Source organism: Rhinopithecus roxellana, chromosome 8 (assembly GCF_007565055.1).
Source record: "Rhinopithecus roxellana isolate Shanxi Qingling chromosome 8, ASM756505v1, whole genome shotgun sequence".
Lineage (NCBI taxonomy): Eukaryota > Metazoa > Chordata > Mammalia > Primates > Cercopithecidae > Rhinopithecus > Rhinopithecus roxellana.
The window spans coordinates 13,281,697-13,297,399 of record NC_044556.1 but is presented as its reverse complement, the minus strand read 5'-3'; the positions used below and the strand labels follow the sequence as shown (position 1 = coordinate 13,297,399).

Sequence of the window (15,703 nt, the reverse complement as noted above, 5' to 3'; positions counted from 1 at the left end):
TGCCAAGCCCGCCCCTTTCCCGCCCACCCCGGGCACTTTCCCGGCCCCACCCCCCCTTCGTAGGCTCTGTGTTGCGGTGGAGGCCAGAAGGGGGACCCCGGGGCGTGTATTCAGCTGGGTGGGGGCTCAAAAACAGGGTGGGGGCCGTGGCCACGTGGGCGCGGGTCCCCCTCCCGTCGTCGACCGGCCGCCTCGGTGTCTCTCGCTCTCGTTCTCCCCCTCTCTCTCTTCTCTCTCTCTCTTTTTCCACTCTCAGTCCTGTTTGAGCAAAGCTTCTCTCACTGCGGGTTTCTCCACGGGCTCATCCCTGGTCTCTAACCCTGAGGGACACAAAACCACCTGAGGACAATGCCTGGGGAGCAATTTCAACAGCACAATCACCTGCAAAACTGCAAAACACACACACGGCCCTCAGTGGACCAGGGAAAGCCAGGTACTCACAGCAGGAGCTGAAACCAGGGCGAGGGGCCTCACCGGAGCCGCCTGGGGATGTGTGTGCCCCAAAGTACTGGGGATGCTGCCCTGGCAATAGCCTTCCATTCTTCCAGACCCCTCGCCGCCCACAGCAGGGGGCCAGGGGCCGTCCCACCCGCAGATGAGGACCACACAAGCCCCTGGAGGCTCCCCTGCGGCACCCTCTGTTTCCCACCGCGGCCTAACCTCAGGCCCCGGGCGGAATTCCCTTCAGGGCCACCGTACTCGCGGGAGGGACCCTGGGCCCTGGAGGACGCGGATGCTGGGGAGCCAGCCGCGAGGGGTGTCCACCTCTGCTGTGCTGGAGAGGGAGAGCGCAAAGGGGTGGGGACCCCGCGCAGACCCTGGCTGCGGGAACCTCAGCTGGGGTCCATCAGAATCTCCCGCAGCCCGCACGGGCCGGGCTTCCCCCAGGGGCCGGCGTCTCCTCTGTGGACCCTGACCCGTCCACCTGCTGACTGGCCACGCCCCACAGCCTCCGGCCCCGGCCCGCCCAGAAACTTGGTGCTGACGTTGGAGCCTCTTTCTCCCTGGACACTGGGGCCCTGGGATATGGCCCAACAGCTAGCTCAGGGCCTGCGGAGTTCTGGACGCTCCGCCCGCCTGCGCAGGGCTTCCTGTTTACCGCCCTGGCTCCTGCCCGCCTGCCTGCTGGGGAAAGCGATGACTCTGCGGCCTGGCGAGGAGCACCCAGCAGGGAGAAGGGAAAATGGGGCAAGGAGGAGGGGCGGCCAACTACTTGGGTGGACCGCAGGCTGTCCCCCCACCGTGCTGGGGTCCCTCAGAGGTACCCTCCCTTGCAGCCACTTCACCCCTCCTTGCTGTGTCCTGCAAGTGTCCTGTGCGTGTGTGTGCATGTGTCCGTGTATGTGTGCGGGTGTCCGCGTATCTATGTGTGCATGCGTATTTGCATGTATGTGTGTGCGTGCATCTGCATGTGTGCGTGTGTGCGTGTATGTGTGTGTCCATGTGTGTGTGTATCTGCGTCTGTGCATGTGTGTGCATGTATGTGTGTGTGCATCTGTATGTGTATCTGCGTGTGTGTGCGTGTATCTGTATGTGTATCTGCATGTGTGTGTGCATGTGTGCATGTATGTGCATGTATGTGTGTGTGTATCTGTATGTGTATCTGCGTGTGTGTGTGCATGTGTGCGTGTGTGTGCATGTGTGTGTGCGTGTATCTGTATGTGTATCTGCGTGTGTGTGCATGTGTGCGTGTATGTGTATCTGCGTGTGTGTGCATGTGTGCGTGTGTGTGCATGTATGTGTGTGTATCTGTGCATGTGTGCGTGTGTGTGCATGTGTGTGCATGTATGTGTGTGTATCTGTATGTGTATCTGCGTATGTGTGCGTGTGTGTGCATGTGTGCGTGTGTGTGCATGTATGTGTGTGCGTGTATCTGTGTATCTGCATGTGTGTGCATGTGTGCGTGTGTGCATGTGTGCATGTGTGTGCATGTATGTGTGTGCGTGTATCTGTATGTGTATCTGCGTGTGTGTGCATGTGTGCGTGTATGTGCGTCTGCCTCCCCTTCCCACAGGCCCTCGCGTCCCCTGCCCCTGTGGGTCCTTGCTTCCTTTCCTGCCCTGTGTTTGGGCCGTATTCCTTGTTTTGCACTTGGACTTCTTAGCCTTTTTTTATTTGAGACCGAGTCTTTGCCGCCCAGGCTGGAGTGCAGTGGCGCAATCTCGACTCACTGCAACCTCGGCCTCCCAGGTTCAAGTGATTCTCCTGTCTCAGCTTCCTGAGTAGCTGGGATTACAGGCACATGCCACCATGCTTGGCTAATTTTTGTATTTTTTTTAAATAGAGACTGGGTTTCTCCATGTTGGGCAGGCTGGTCTCGAACTCCTGACCTCGTAATCTGCCCACCTTGGCCTCCTAGAGTGCTGGGATCACAGGTGTGAGCCACCGCGCCCAGCCTTAAATTCTTTTTAAATAGCAACTTTATTGGGATATAATTCACAGACCCTACATTTTACCTATTTGTAATGTGTACATGTGTTCATGGGTTTTAGTATGTTCACAGTTGTACAGCTCTCTCCTCTTATTCCAGAATATTCTCATCAGCCAAAAGCTGTCCATGGAGAACTCATTAACTATCACTGCCACCCCTCCTCCAACCCCTGACCACACCTCACTCACTTTCTGGGCATTTCATAGAAGTGGGAAAATGGGGCAGGGCGCAGTGGCTCACGCCTGTAATCCCAGCACTTTGGGAGGCCAAGGCGGGCAGATCACAAGGTCAGGAGATCGAGACCATCCTGCCTAACACGGTGAAACCCTGTCTCTACTAAAAATACACAAAAAATTAGCTGGGTGAGGTGGCGGGCGCCTGTAGTCCCAGCTACTCGGGAGGCTGAGGCAGGAGAATGGCGTAAACCCGGGAGGCGGAGCTTGCAGTGAGCCGAGATCGCGCCACTGCACTCCAGCCTGGGCGACACAGCGAGACTCCATCTCAAAAAAAAAAAATGTGGGAAAATGGGATCACACTTCTGTGTCCTCTCGCTGAGCGTGACGTCCTCCAGGTGCGTCCGCGCTGTGGCCTGTGTCAAAGCCTCGTCCTTTTCACAGCTGAGTCCTGCTCCAGCGTGTGGATGGCCATACTGTGCTGGCCCATTCACCCGACGATGGATGCCTGGGCTGCTTCCCCCTTTTGGCTGTTGTGGATGTGCCGCTGCGAACATTTGCGTAAAGTTTTGTGTGGACGGAGGTTTTCACTTCTCTTGAGTTGATGTCCAAGGGTGGGATTGCGGGGCCACAGAAACCTGGTGTGGGACGGTTTGAGGAACTGTCAGACTGTTTCCCACGGTGGCTGCAGCGTCTTACATTCCCGCCGCGGCAGACAGGGTCCTCATTTTTCCACATCTTCACCAGCTCTTCTTGTTGTCTGTGCTGCTTGTTTTCCTGAGACAGGCTCTCACTCTGTTGCCCAGGCTGGAGTGCAGTGGTGCGAGCCTCCCACCTTAGCCTCCCAAGTAGCTGGAACTATAGGTGCTGCCACCACCCCCAGCTAATTTTTGTATTTTTGTAGAGACAGGGTCTTGCTCTGTTGCCCAGGCTGGTCTCAAACTCCTGGACTCAAGCAATCCTCCCTGTTTGGCCTCCCGAAGTGTTGAGATGACAGGCGTGACACTGCCTGGCCTGGTTCTTATTGTTGATTTGTGAGTTCATGTCTTTTAGATGTGAGGCCCTCACCACACAGATGATTCAAATCTTTCTGCCATTGTGCGGGTCCAGTTTCTTGCTGGTGTCCTGTGAGGCACAAAAGTCTTGATGAAGTTCACTTGATCTGTCTTTATTTTATTTATTTTTCTCGAGACAGAGTCTCGCTGTGTCGTCCAGGCTGGAGGGCAGTGGCGTGATCTCAACCCACTGCGACCTGCGCCTCCCGGGTTCAAGCCAGTCTTCTGCCTCATCTTCCAAAGTAGCTGGGATTACACGTGTGCACCACCACGCCTGGCTAATTTTTGTATTTTTGGTAGAGGCAGGGTTTTACCATGTTGGCCAGGCTGCTGTCGAACTGCTGACCTTAGGTGACTCGCCCTTTAGGAGGATCGGCCTCCCAGAGTGCTGGAATTACAGGTGTGAGTCACTGTCTGGCTAGAAAATTTGCTGTAAAGGGCTGAGTAGTAAAATTTTTAGCTTTTACTCTTAAGTACGGTGGCTCACGCCTGCTTCGGGAGGCCAGGGTAGGAGGATCCGTTGAGCCCAAGAGTTTGAGACCAGCCTCGGCAACGACGTGAGACCTCCTTTTTCTCTGAAAAAGAAAAGAATTAGCCAGACGTGGTGGCGCCTGTAGTCCCAGCTACTCAGGAGGCTGAGGCAGGACAATCACTTGAGCCCAGGAGTTGGAGGCTGCAGAGGTATGATGGCACCACTGTACTCCAGCCTGGGTGACAGTGCAAGACCCCATCTCTACAAAAAAATCTAGGTGAGCATTTTAGGGTTTGTGGTCCAGGTGGTCTCTCTCACGACTCCTCCACGCTGCGGTTTTAGCACTTAAGGAGCCAGACAATTTGTGAACAAATGGTTGTGGCCGTGTTCCAAGAAAACTTTCTTTAGTGGGCTGCATTTGGCCCCTAGACTGTGGTTTGCCAGCCCCTGCTTTAGACAGTCTTTGTAGGAACCTATGAAGTCCACATAATCAGCGAGACTCCTGTCTTTTTACCTGTGCTGAAGTTTAGGAGAAAGTTCTAGAATTGAAGTTGCTGCCAACGGCACACACGTTAGAAATGCTGCCAGGCTGCCCCCGGGGGTGAACCCATTGACACTGGCATCACCCCGGCCGTGTGAGGACCCCCTGTGTCCCCACCCCATTGCTGGCAGGCCGGTTTCATATCACATTTTTTATCATTAGAGGGGTCTGGGCATCTTTCTCAGATGTTCACACTGTTTGTTTTCTTCTCCTTTGCCTGTTTTACAAGTTGACTGTGTTAATGCTTTGAGAAAAGCCTCATTTCTATAAATAAAAATGACAAAATATGTATTTCAAACAGCATCAAAGGATGCAAGTTGCAAAGTAAGAGACCTTCCCCCATCCCACACCCAGAAATAACTCGGAACCTTCTAAGATTCACGTGTCTGGCCCTGACTGCTGAATGACGTGTCTCCAGTGGTGGCAGCCGTGTAGCACTAAGAGCTTGAGTTCTCCCGGTGGGTCACAGGGAACCAGATCCCGGTGCTCAGAGGGAGACAGCCGCCTGGGACTTCGCTGCCTGGGCCCTACGTGCCGGGTGACCTTGAGCAGGTGGTGGTCCCGCGCTGGGTGCGTTTGTGGTGGGAGTCATGGATTATGCAACAAACCACTGCCACACGGAGAGGATTCAAACCACCGTACTTTTGCTGTCAGTTTCCCGGGCTTGGCTGGGCTCAGCAGGTTGGTTCTTCCCCATCACTGCTGTTGGCCTGGATCACCTAGGCAGCGGCATCCGGCTGGTGCCGGCATGCCCCGGTGCCCTCCTCTCCCAGGCCTCTCTCTGCGTCACTGCTGCCATCCAGCCGCATCGTACTGGAGCCGCATCCCAAGAGAGCAGAGGCTGATGGGAGAACTCACCCCCCCCGCCCCGCCCCCTGTCACTTCTGCATCATGTGATTGGCCAAAAGCAGGGCTTGAGACCTGCCCACTTTCAAGAGGAGGGAGGTCGGCCCCGCCTCCGGAACCGAAGGGATCCTGGCAGGCAGCAGGTGTCCCCATCTGTGCAGTGAGTGCTGTGAGATCGTGCGCTGGCTGATGTGGGGGGGGTGAGGGGGTGGCAATGAGCTCATCTTGTTTGATGCCTCTAATTATAAGGCAAAGAAGTGCTCATGCGTGACTGATGTGGTTACCACCACCGCGCTGTGAGCGGGAGGCTCTTCTTATCGGTCCATCTTTATTTTGAGGCATCCTGAGGTCCAGTGGGTGACACAGAGGCCATTTCCCAGCCAGGAGGCTGTGGGCGGTGCTCCAGGCGCCGAAGTGTCTGCTCTGCCTCTCCTGTGCTGGGGGCCGGGCCTGCTGCAGAGAGAGTCATCACTGGCCAGGGTGCCAGGGGGCTCCAACGTGGGGGAGGTGTGGGACTGCCCAGGAGGGGAAGTGGGGGCTGGCTGTGCTCTGCACAGGACTCTCCGGTTGTGCCCGGACGGATCTGAGCTCTCCAGACACGATTCTGCCCTGGGGCCTCCGCACTGGCTGTGCCTCCGCCTGGGAGGCCCCTCGGCCCTTCCCCTGCCCGGCTCCTCCTCACTCTCCTCCCATCCCTGCTGTGGTGACGCAGCCTGGGGCCTGACCTCCTGGAATCAGGTGCGGCCACCCCCACATTGTTGCTGCATGATCCCAGGCAAGGGATCTGACCTCTCTGAGCCTCAGTTTCCGCCTCTGCCTAATGGGAGCAGTAACAGTGCCTACGTCACAGAGTTGTTGGGACGATTACATGACTAAGCTGTGGGGTTCTTTTTTTTTGAGACAGAGTCTTGCTCTGTCGCCCAGGCTGGAGTGCAGTGGCTGGATCTCAGCTCACTGCAAGCTCCACCCCCCGGGTTTACGCCATTCTCCTGCCTCAGCCTCCCGAGTAGCTGGGACTACAGGCGCCCGCCACTTCGCCCGGCTACTTTTTTGTATTTTTTTTTAGTAGAGACGGGGTTTCACCGTATTAGCCAGGATGGTCTCGATCTCCTGACCTCGTGATCCGCCCGTCTCGGCCTCCCAAAGTGCTGGGATTACAGGCTTGAGCCACTGCGCCCGGCCAGCCGTGGGGTTCTTATGGTGTGGGCCCCGCTGCACACACGGCAAAGGTGGGCTAACAGGTCTCTGGCCGGCTCCTTGCCGCGCCCCAGCTGTTCCAGGGCAGCTCAGTGGTTAGAGACGGGAAGCAGCCTGTGCCCCCAGGCTCTTGACTCCATCCAACCCCGTTTCCCTCCTGAGCCAAGCCCACTGTGCGCTGGACCCAGACCTCCGTGGGACTCCTGGGAGGAGGACGCTGTCACACGCAGCCTTACCCACGTGCCATGCTCGTGCTCCCTGCACTGTTGCGGGAGGAAAGATGAGGTGGCTGCCCTGGGCTCATGGCCTCAGAGGGAGCAAATGTGGAGGATCCAAGGAGTAGAGAGAAGTAAACCACGCAGGGGCAGGGTGACCAGGGAGGGGCCTCTCTGAGGAGGTGACATTTGATCCAGACCTGACCAAGGTTGGGTGGGAGAGAGAGTCATGCAGTCATAGCTCACTGTAGCCTCAAACCTCTGGGTTCAAGTGATCCTCCTGCCTCAGCCTCCCAAGTAGCTAGAAATACAGGTGTGCACCATCACTCCTGGCTAATATTTAAATTTTTTTTTGTAGAGATTGGGGGGCTCACTATGTAGCCCAGGCTGGTTTCAAACTTCTGGGCTCAAGCCGTCCTCCTGCCTCGGCCTCCCAAAGTGCTAGAGCCACGTCGCCTGGTCTTACATTTGTTTTTAAAGTAGAAGCAGTCTCCTTTTCTCTCCTTTTTTTCCTTGGTAGTGTTTTGGGGGGACATGAAATTCATATTGAATTTCGTTGAAGGTTTTTCTGGATTCGTAGATGGGATCACAGGGTTTTTCACCCTTGGCTTTGGGTGACTTTGTAGATTTCCCCAAATACCCGTTTCCCGGCCTGTCAGACAGTGATCATGAATTAGGTGGCAGCTGGATCAGATGTCCATAGGCGCCTGCTGGCCACACGCCGCCGGGGAGCGGGCCGTGGGGGACGAAGGCAGAGGCGAGTGTGCCAGCTGGGGCTGAGTGATGGTGCAGCCTTTTATTTCTAGATCAGCCTGTTTTTCGAGAAACCCAGGTTTTTCTCCAAAACACTGTGATTTCTAAAATTGACCGAACCCAAACACCACAGGGCTCAGAACCAAGCTCAGGCGGGCCACGCCCCAAGGTGGGCTGGAGCCCAGGCGGGGCCCTCCCCGAGGTGTGCTGGGAGCAGTGGGTGCCCAGGACCGCGGATGTACTGGGTGACAGTTTACGGCGGCTCACCTGTCTTGGGGCTGCAGGGGCGGGCAGGTTCCTGAGTTCACGTCTCTCGTCACTTCCCAGTGGGGACCGTCAGTCGGGTGCTTCCTGTCCCCAAACAGGGACACCATTACCTACCGCTCCAGGCCTGTATGAGATTAGAGACAATCGCACAGGAAGCCTGGCCACGTGGGTTCTCCCCAGTGGTGTCTGAATCCTTCCACCTCTCCCAGCCTCTGTTTCCCCATGTGTCAGATGAAGCCTTGAGGAGTGGCTGCCTGGTCAGGCTGGGTGGGACTCTGCGTGGGGAGAGCTTGGTTGGCACCTGGAGCAGATGTTTGCTGTTGCAGCCGTGTTGAACTTCTCACCCAAAGGTTTAACCTCAGGGGCCAGCGCATTGGGACGTCACCTGGGGTCATCCTGCCCCCTGGGGACACTGGGCCTTGTCTGGAGATATCTGTGGTTGTTACAGCTGGGGGATACCCTTGGCATGGAGTGGGTAGAGGCCAGGGACGCTGCTCAGCACCCTGCAGTGCCCAGGACAACCCCAGTGACCAGCCCAGAGAACAATCCAGCCCTAAGTGCTGAGAGGGGAGACCCTGCTTTGCATGGGCTTTGGGGGGTGCCTGGAGGCCCCCAAACTGTTTGCATGTTGGTACACTCCTATCAAGAGAGAGGAGGCCTGAGGCAGGGCCGTTTGGTATCACCGTGGACAGGACTGTCCATCCCAGTCCACACCAGAGAGGAGTAGAAGCTGAGAATTGGCACCAGCCTTTCAGACCTTGGCAGTTGGTGTTTACTACGATTTACAAAAGCCTTGGTCCCTGATGGAGAGAAAAGAAAGAGTGAACTCAGTCCTGCAGGCACAGACAGCGTGAGAAGCTCCAGCCTGCAGGACTGGCTGCCCTTCTGGTTAAGCCTTGACCAAGTCCCCCAACCTCATCTAGAGATAAGCAAACTGTGAGGCCCTGGGGGATGACAAGACTTTGGAGAAGGTTCCAGATGGTGTGTGTCACTGGGCAATACTTTTGCAGCTAACGGGATCTGCATCTTCATTTTGCTTTTCTGGGACATAATTCACTGTCACAAAATTCACCCTTTGAAAGTGTCTTACTGCTTGCTTATTGCAACGGAGTAAATTCTTTTCAGCATATTCACAGAGTCGTTCAGTTGCTGCCACTAATTCTAGTACATTTCCATCACCCCGAAAGCAAACCCTGTGCCCGGTGGCTGTCCCTCCCCATCCCTCCCCAGCCCCAGCACCCACACATCCCCTCCCTGTCTCTCTGGATCAGCCTGTCCTGGGCATTTCGTAGAAATGGGGTCACACACTGCATGGCCTCTTGTGTCTGGTGTCTCTCACTGAGCGTGACGTCTTCAAGGTGCATCCGTGCTGTGGCCTGCTTCAAAGCCTCACTCCTTTTCATGGCTGAATAATCCGTTATACAGATTATTAATGCTCCTTTGAATGTAAGAAATCCAAGTAAGACAAAGGAATTAGAAACTGTAACTCCTCCTGTTCCAAAGAAGTCCACAGATAGGCCAGGTGCGGTGGCTCATGTCTGTCATTGCAGCATGTTGGGAGGCTGAGGCGGGCAGATTACGAGGTCAAGAGATCGAGACTGTCCTGGCCAATATGGTGAAACCCGTCTCTACTAAAAATACAAAAAAGCTGGGCATGGTGGTGCGTGCCTGTAGTCCCAGCTACTCGGGGGAGGCTGAGGCAAGAGAATTGCTTGAACCCGAGAGGCAGAGGTTACAGTGAGCTGAGATCTGTTTCAGTCAGCTATTGCCATGTAACAAACCACCCCCAGATAGAGGCTTCAGACAACCATGTATTTGCTTGCGATTCTGTTACTTGGGTTGGGTTCAGCTGGGTGGTTCTTCTGTAGGTCATAGCTGGGGTTAGTCCCGTGGCTGTGGTTGGTGGTGGCAGGAAATTCAAGCTTGTCCTGCACTTGCCTGTCCAGCCCTCAACCGGGATGGCAGGAACAGCTGGGGCCGCCCGGCCTTTCTGCAGGGAGCCGGCCTCTGAGCGTCATGGCCCAGGTTCCCAGAGACGCAGTGAGAAGTGCCAGCCTTCCTCACGCCCACACTGTCCCTTCCCTCCCAAGTCACACCACTGCCAAGTATCGCAGCCATCTGTGGACAGCCACAGAAGCCCTTTCTACAGTTTAGCGAGAGAAGATTCTCGCATGGCCTGCCCTCGTCCACCGGGTCCTGGGCTGAGCCTCACCAGAGCTGAGGGTCGGCTCTGCCCCCTCTGGGTCCCCAACCCAGCCTGTGTCGTGGAGTGCGGCTGCCCAGCCTGGCCTTCCTGGCAGGTCCTCAAAAGGGCCTGTGGTCCCCGTGGTCAGAGGCCTGCACGGCAGGAGGCCAGAGAATGGGTTGTCCAGCAAATGAGGGAGGTGACCGTGAGCTCTGGCCTGGAGTTGCTTCCTGCTTGCAGGATCGCAGGACCCCATGCCTGGGCCGTCCTCATGCACTCAGGTTGCTGTGTCATGGTGAGCCAGCACTCGTGCTGGGCGCCCAGCAGCTACCCTCTGGGCAGCGGCCCCACCCAGGGGTGCAGGCCCCCTGTGCTACTCTGACGCACTTGGGTCCCAGTGCCGCCTCTTTCTCACTGGCCCTCCCTTGCTGCCCTCAGAGAGCTTTGCCAGAGTCTGTGGGAGGCAGGTGACAGAGCAGGCCTGGGCCCCATGTTGTGGGGATGACAACAGCCATATGCCAGGTGGTGCCATGTGCCGGGCAGTGAGGAGGGGACTGTTTGGCGCAGGGTGGCTGGGGGAGGCCTCTGAGGGGGTGATGTTTAAGCCAGGTCTAGGGTGAAGCAAAGGAACAAACCCTGAGGGAATCTTGGGACCAGCAGGCCAGGCAGAGGCACTGCTCATGCAGAGGCTGTGACGCAGGGTGGCGCTGGCGCTGGCATGCTGGAGGGACGGTGAGTGACGCAGGGCGGTGCTGGCATGCTGGAGGGACAGCGAGGGCCCGTGTGGCTGGAGCAGAGGGAGGAGCGGAGGGCAGGGAGGGGGCCACGCATGGTCTGGTGGGGTAACAGGGCCTGGTGTTTACCCTGCAGGGCTGCAGTGGGGCCTGGGGAGACCCTTGTCTGCGGTGGGGACGGGGTGGGTGGGCCCCCTTTCCCAGAACCCCTCCCCTGCCCTGAGCTCTCCCCGGCCCCCCAGTCCCCGGCTTCCTCATCCTGGACCTTCCAGGGTGCTGCCCACTCTCCCCTCACTCCCACTGCCTCCTGGGTTGGGGCCTCCTCCTCCCAGCCACAGGGGCCTGGACTTCGGTTCTGCAGGAATGAGGCCACTACTGTGCCTGTCCCGCCTGCTCTTGCGGGGCCCTGCAGGTGCCCACGTGGGTCGAGGTGCCTTCCACCCACCCTTGAGCTTGCCCTCGCTGGGCCTTCTGCCCTGTGGCGCTCTGTCAGTGAGCCCAGCTTGCGCCTGTTTCCTCTCACTGTGGTGCCTCCCTCCCTCCGGCCACCTGTCCAGGCCTCTCCGTCCCCATTCTTACTCTGGGTCTTACTGCGGAGCCAGCCTGACAGTCCGCCTCCTCCCCCAGTTTAGTCATTCCCTGCCTCAGTGTCCACGTCAGACAGATGTGGAGAGGAAGCTCTGGCAGAGGCCTGTGTGCAGAGAGAACAGGAACGGGTATCTGTCAGTCCATGAGTCAGTCAACAAACGCCCAGGCTGTCAGCCCAGGGCAGGCCCCGTCCTGAGGGAGTCCCCGGGGTCACCAGGAGGTACCAGGCTGGTCTGCAGGATGGGGTGGCGTTGGTGGGGTGGCAAAGGTGGCTGGTGTGGGACACGGCGTCCAGGGGCACGGCAGAGCCAGGGCAGTGACCGGGCACAAGCCAGGGAACAGCGGGTGCAGAGGCGGCCATGTGTCCCCGTGGAGAACAGCAGTGCCTCGAGGGCTTGAGCTGGCTTCAGCCACACTTTACAGGCAGAGACTGAGGCTCGGAGAGAAGCCCCGGGCACACAGGGAGCTGGGGTGGCCGATGAGGTCACTGTGCAGCCAGGGATCAGAGCTGTGTGCCGCAGGCCCGGGTCGCGTTGCCACCAGGTCCTGTGATGGGGCCGGGAGAGAGGGGCCCCGGGGGCAGAGCCCCCGCCCCGGGCACTCAGCCTGACCAGGGGAAACTGCTCAGAGGGGCCACCTCCCAGCTCTGCAGCGCGGCACGCCTCTCCTCCCCCGACTATTTTTAAAACCTAATTTCCTCGAAAACGGGGTGGCTCATTCTGCAGATAATTAGTCACGTCTCAGGCTGAGCAGAGCTCGATGTCATGACAGCCCCTCATGGGGGTCACGGCAGGCTCCGTGCCAGAGTGGGCCTCGGGGGGAGCAAGGATTGAGTGAAAATGGCGCTCACCTGCCCACTCGGCCGGGCAGTGGTTGCAAGGCTCTGCTTCCTCCCCTGTCCGCTCTCCTCCACTGGACACTCGACTCTGGTCTCCCCTTGCTGTCCCTGCCTGCCTGCCTGGGAGCCCCACGTTTTCCCCGGGGTCCCCCCCCCGTCCTGCTCCACTCCCCCCTTGGTGCTTCGGCCCCTGGCCAGTCCCTTAACCTACAGGCCCCCAGTGCAGGGCTGTTCCCAGCAGGGCCCGAGCTGGCCGCCCCTCTCCTCTACCCCTTGTCAGCCAGCTCAGGCGAGTTGGGCAGGTGAAGACGTGGAACCAGGGAGGGAAACTGAGGCAGGGGGCCTAGACCTGATGCAGGTGACCCTGAGGTGCCTGGTGAGATCAGCAGAGCCGGGTCTGGAGGGCCTCCCCCTGTCCACTCGGTCCCGGGGCAGTGGGGAGCCTGGGAGAGTCCAGGCAGGGGTGGACCCAAGCGCTGTGACCTCTCAGCCTCGGGGCCACTGAGGAAAACAGCTGAGTCACCCAAGTGGGTGTGGAGGAGCCCCAGAGGGGCGGTTTCGGGAGTAGAGTCAGGACTGTGGGCAGGGAGGCCCCAGACAGGCCGAGCAGGGGGACGCCCAGGCCCCCGATGAGGTCTGGAATGTCCCGCCCCAGCCCACCACTGGCTTCCTGTCCTCTCTTCTTTTCCTTCCCCCACACCCTGGACGTAAAACCGTGAATTGTTCTGCTACAGGGCGCCAACCCAAACATCACGTCAGCATCCAGCACCTTCCGCCCCCCGCAGCCCAGAGCAGGCCCTGTGTGGCCTGTCAGAGACCTGGGGCGACCAGCCCTGTCCTCTGGAAGGACAGAGAAGCAGCCCCGTCCGTCCTTCCCTGCACCAGAGCAGGCAGCTGGAATCCTGAGTCACCTCCCTCCCTCCGTCCCCGCCCCCGCCCCTGCAGTGAGCACCGCGGGTCCGTCCCCCAGTTCCTTCCAGGGCCCCCCCAGTGCCCACCCAGCCCTGCAGGGCGCCCAGGTGGCCCAAGGGGAGGACCCTTCAGCTTGTTCTGGCTGCCTCGAGAAGTACGCCCCCTCCCGTGCAGGGCTGGGGTCCTCACTGGAGGGCCATACCCCGTGTGAGGTCCTGGGCTGCCCAGACAAAGTCCCTGGGACTGGGGGGCTTGGAGCAGCAAGCCTTGAACAGGCGTTTGTTCTGGCTCTGCTCTGGAAGCCAGAGCCCGAGGTCCAGGAGTGGGCAGGGCTGCGCCTTCCCGACCCACCGTGGAGAAACTTCACGCCCCTCTGCTCCTCGTGCCTCCGGGCATCCTTGGCATCTCTGGGCCTGCAGGAGCAGTGCCCTCCCCGCCTCCACCCCCCATGGCATCTTGGCCTCTCCGAGTGGCTTCTCTTATAAGGACAGCAGCGGATCCAGGGCCCACCCTGCTCCGGCACGACCTCATCTTACCCAGTGACATCAGCAGAGGCTGTCTTTCCAAATAAGGTTGCAGGCTGAGGTTCTTGGAAGGACGTGAACGTCGGGGGGACGCTGTCCAACCCCGCACCCCCAGGCAGGCATGGGGACTGATCATGACAACAGGGCCCCACCAGCGTCTCGGATGCGCCCCCTCCCCGGCCTGCCCTGAGCCTCCTGACCCCGGCCCCTTCCCCGGCCTGCCGCTGCCCCAGGCTCCTGACCCCGGCCCCTCCCCCGCCTGCCCCTTGCTCCGAGGCTCCTGACCTCACAAAGTTTTCCACCTCGTGCTTTGGCCGGGTCCCTGGCGGTTCTGACCTGGCAGCAGAGCAAAGCCGTGCCTTCAGTGCCTTCAGTGCCTTCAGCGCCTTCAGCGCCTGCGGTGGATGTGTTTTCAGACAGCAGGGCGGTCGCCGGGGCGCGGCCTCTAGATGGGACACACGTGGGTCTCCTGTGCACCCACTGAGAGCAGCGCAGGGGGCCGAGGGGCACTGGCAGGGCTGATAGGGCGGGGCATCGATGACCCAGGCCCGGGTTTGACTTTTCCTCTCCTTCGGCGTGACCTTGTGGGTTCACCCCTCCCTCTGACAGTCTCTGTCCGCGTCTTAAAACAGAGGGGCTCCCTCCCTCTGCGCTCTTTGCTGGCTTTGTAAGGCCTTGGTCCAGAAAGACTTCTTGTCTCTTGGGAAATTATCCTCTGTCCCCTCTCCCCAGTTCACCCCCAGCCGGGTCCCCACCCCCGACAGTCCCCATCTGCACCCCGGACTCCACACCCACCTCCTCACCTGTCTGCACCTCCCTGAACCTCTCCCAGTTGGCCCCTCACGTGTCCTGGCCTCCCCTGCTCACCTCAGCCGCCTGGAAGCCAGGGCCAGACCAGTTCCAATGCACTGCTGCCCAGCCCAGCGCAGGGAGGCAGCCAGAGGCCGAGCCCCACGGAGCAGGGCACGTGCCACACCCTCCTGCACGCATCCCAGCGCAGCCCGAGCGTCTCCACGGGCTCATAATAATCCCCTTTGAGGGCCTGCCTCAGCACCCCCGGCTGCAGGACCTTGGCCAGCCCTCCCTTCCCCGACCCTCAGCCTGTTCCTCTAGGACTGGGGAATGGAGTGAGAAGGTACAGGCAGTGCTGGGGTGGAGTCGGCCCTGCCCCACAGCCCCTGTGTGATTCAAGACACATTTGTCTCCATGCCCTGGGCCCCGGTGGTGCCAGTGTTGGAATCCAACAGGGAGGCGCTCCCCTTCGGCAGCCGCCTCTGCGTGAGCCTGGAGAACGCTGCTGTGATCCGTGCAGCCGCGTGGCGCCTCAGCCACCCCGTGACCTTTGCGCCGCGGCTCCCTCTGCCTGGATCCCTCCTGCTCCCCCGACATCCTTGTTCGGCACTGAGCTCAGACACGACCAGCCCAGGGAAACCTCCCTTGCTGATCTGCACCCCACCTGTCACCCCACATTTAACACCTAGCCCTGCACCCACTCCTGTTGGTGAGCCCCTTGAGGGCGAGGCCAGGTTTGCCCAGGGCCCGCGTGGTGGACGCCCGTGCGTGCGCTCCCTGCTGTCACTGACACCACTTCCCACCTCAGGGCTCCGGGGCCAGGAGTCCAGCCCCAGAACAGGGCCTCACCAGGCTAGAGTCAAGCTGTGGGCAGGGCTGGGCCCAGCAGAGGCTGCAGAGGAGAATCCGTTTCCTGCCTTTCCCAGCGTCTAGAGGTGCCCACACCTGTCAGCTCAGGTTCCTTCCTCCCCCCTCACAGCCACGGCACAGCCTCTTCCCGTCTCTCTCTGACTCACCTGTCCGCCTCCTCTCGTGAGGACCCCGTGAGGACATCGGACTCCCAAGGCCCCCAGGATCATCTCCCGTCGGTCTCAGGGCCCGTAATCACAGCTGTAGAGTCTGTTCCCATTCTCCAGATGAGGACCCCAGGGCCCCGCTGCTGGGAGCCAGCATTGCAGAT

General features: G+C 59.4%; 1 protein-coding gene across 11 annotated transcripts in view; it reads left to right on the top strand.

Moving 5' to 3' along the window:
- The window catches only part of PIP5K1C (phosphatidylinositol-4-phosphate 5-kinase type 1 gamma), a 65,040-nt gene that overhangs the window by 11,378 nt on the left and 37,959 nt on the right, over positions 1-15,703 (top strand). Inside the window, exon 1 of one of the 11 annotated variants that reach the window (XM_030935859.1) lies at positions 10,206-10,867. The exons of 9 other annotated variants lie outside the window; for them this stretch is intronic. The gene's annotated coding sequence lies outside the window, so the exon portion shown is untranslated. Of the gene's footprint in view, positions 1-10,205; positions 10,868-15,703 lie in introns of those variants that run through there. One more of the 11 variants, XM_030935857.1, reaches the window with a different exon arrangement.